This window comes from Malus sylvestris, chromosome 10, assembly GCF_916048215.2.
Source record: "Malus sylvestris chromosome 10, drMalSylv7.2, whole genome shotgun sequence".
Lineage (NCBI taxonomy): Eukaryota > Viridiplantae > Streptophyta > Magnoliopsida > Rosales > Rosaceae > Malus > Malus sylvestris.
In genome coordinates this window covers 35,020,418-35,023,153 of record NC_062269.1, presented here as the reverse complement: position 1 = coordinate 35,023,153, position 2,736 = coordinate 35,020,418, and the positions used below count along the sequence as shown (strand labels likewise).

General features: G+C 34.9%; 1 long non-coding RNA gene across 1 annotated transcript; it reads left to right on the top strand.

Moving 5' to 3' along the window:
• The first annotated feature begins 865 nt into the window (after positions 1-865).
• LOC126584729 (uncharacterized) lies at positions 866-1,246 on the top strand. Its single transcript, XR_007610103.1, has 2 exons — positions 866-1,048; positions 1,132-1,246. It is a non-coding gene; the product is annotated as an uncharacterized LOC126584729 (long non-coding RNA).
• Positions 1,247-2,736: the final 1,490 nt, after the last annotated feature.

The window sequence follows — 2,736 nt, the reverse complement described above, 5'->3', positions numbered from 1 at the left end:
ATCGATAAAAATAATATGGAAACCATGGAAATTGTAAGAAAAACTTGGAAATTTTTATTGAAACTTTGTAGGATGTTTATTTAGTCAATTATCTATTAGTTTATCACAAAAAATTGGAAGGAAATGCATTGCATGATGGATTTAACTGATTTAAGTTGATTATATAGCGAGCTGGCAAACATTGTGAGTGTAGAAAATATGTAGTAATTAATGAAAGAAGTTTAAACACACCATAATCATTTATATATAATGAATTAGTACAATATTTTACACTTTATACATTGCATGGTAAGATACATGAGTGACTTAGTACCACATAGAGTTCCTATGAGGTTCAAAATGTTCACCATGGTGTTTTTTTAAAATATAGAAATTTATCCTAGATAATAAATATTAGCTTGCAAGCCTTGCAGACATCTTAACGACCATATAAATATTACAGGCTGAATATGTAATCACAAACACATCTGTAGCGAGTTAGATAAGGCCCAGGTGCGTGGTTGACAAAGGGAGGGTTTGAATATAATCTGCTTGCTTAGTAAAAAAAAACAAAATATTATCTAAATAATTTATAATTTATATAACATTTATATATATATATATATATAATATATATATCCTAAACTTTTAAAAATATAAATGGATGGCCTTCATTATTAAAAGTTAAAACCATCAGAGGTGCACCTCACCTCTTCCACGTCACCTGTCCACCTCATAATTACAAGTTACAACCATCAGAGCCCATGGTTTTGTTTGTTTAAGTCTCCCGTCCACTACCCGTCCACCTTGGGTGGTATGTTAAAGTCTCTCTCTCTCTCTCTCTCCCCGCACCGTCTCCTCCCTTAGCTTCACATTTACGCTTCTCTCTGCACCGTCTCCTCCCTCATCTTCACAGACGCCCTGCAGAAATTCGTCGGCAGCACTCTCTCTTCCCTCATCTTCACAGAGACAAGCTAAACCTCGTATTTCTCTCTCTTTCTCTCGGTGTAGCTAGGACAGTGTAACCCAGGAACTTTCCGGCGAGTTCTCTTGATCCTTCTCCGGTTAGGTAAGCCCTCAATTCATCTTGGATGTTGTGTGGTGTGGTTGAGAATCGAGATATACTAAGTTTTATCTGTTTTTTTTAACAAGGTTTTAGAAGGAGATCGACCTGGGGGAAGGCACACCCAGCTCCGGCAAGGCCGTGAGTGTCGACAAACTTTCCGAACACCTCCATCCATTTCACGGCAAACGGAAGTTATAAAAACATTCATCTCGTCTTCTATTTCATTTTGATACCTAGATCGGAGTCTAGGGTGCTATTTTACAGTCGGCCGGAGCTGTAGAAGCTCCGGCGTTCTTCTCCGATTTGCACAGATCCAAAATTTCGCGATATTATTTGTAATATCGCGATATTATCGATAATATCCCGATATTTTGACGAAAACTCCTTGGATACCTATTAAAATATCGGTAAAGCAAAAAACCGATAATATCGGCGAAATATTGCCGATATTATCGGCATTTAAGACATTGATGTTAACAGAAACAAGATCCATATATGACTAAACCTTAGCGTGGGAAACAAATATTGTAATTATAGTGCATTACTTCTCAGTACGTTTAGTGTTCAATCGAAATATTAATTAAACAAATCTTGGCAATTGTTTACTACAAAATACAGATGTTAGCCATTATATGAGTAGTGTATCTATGCTGTGTATGTCCTTGTACCTAATCACTTTCTTGTCCAGCCTTGCAGTTTACGCTGAGAATTCAATCATCAATCATGTTAGTATATAATTCTCACGTTGTTTTGATATTATTAGTTGGCTATGGTTTTTAATTCCATGGTTTCGTAAGGTTTGGTGAAGGTAGGGTCGTTGGTGTGAAGAAATGAACAAGATACTTACAGAAGAAAGGGACTTGACTCTATATACGATTGCCCTTGAACAATATGACTGCTCAAAGCTTACATTTACTACACACACTTATCTCTTCACATTTAGGGAAGGATGCTCGTCTATAGAAGAATTTTGTTTGACATATACAAGTTAGGAGTCATTTCTCTTTTATTGGCAAATCACGATCTCACATATATTTAAAAATAACTTGTTCAAAGCAAGAAAAAAAAAACTTTATGATACCAAATTATCTACTCCTCAAAATCTAATATTTAGGTCAAACACTAATTTGGATGACTATATATAAACTTGAATTCAACTCCGAAGTTGATTATATTTTGAGAATTTTCTAATGATATAAAATTTCGGTGCACATTATATGCTGGAGCATAGTAAATTTTCATATTTTTTATACGTAAATTCAAATTGTTCATTAAACCTCGTTACTGAACATTTTTGTATGGGGATATTAATGACAACTAGTTTGGCAAAGTTGATGTTTTACGTTTTGTTGAAGTTTGTTTGGATTGAGGACTTCTTGAATTTTATCTAAAATGTCCTAGTTGAAGATTGTATCAATTTTTAATTTCATAGCCACTTAGTACTTGGAAGTGAGAGGTCTTAGGTTCGAATCTTATGGATGACGAGTTCGATACCAAATTAGGTTGCTCATTGTATGGCTTAGCCGAACTCCCCATCCCCTAATATAAAAATATCGATGTACTAAAAAAAATCATAATAAAGCCCCTATCATTTCATTTGAAAAAAGAAAAAAGACATCACATATTGTTTGGGCCCAAAAAATACTGTTTTGGGCCGAGTTATATCTATTTCGGCCCAGTATGGGATAGGC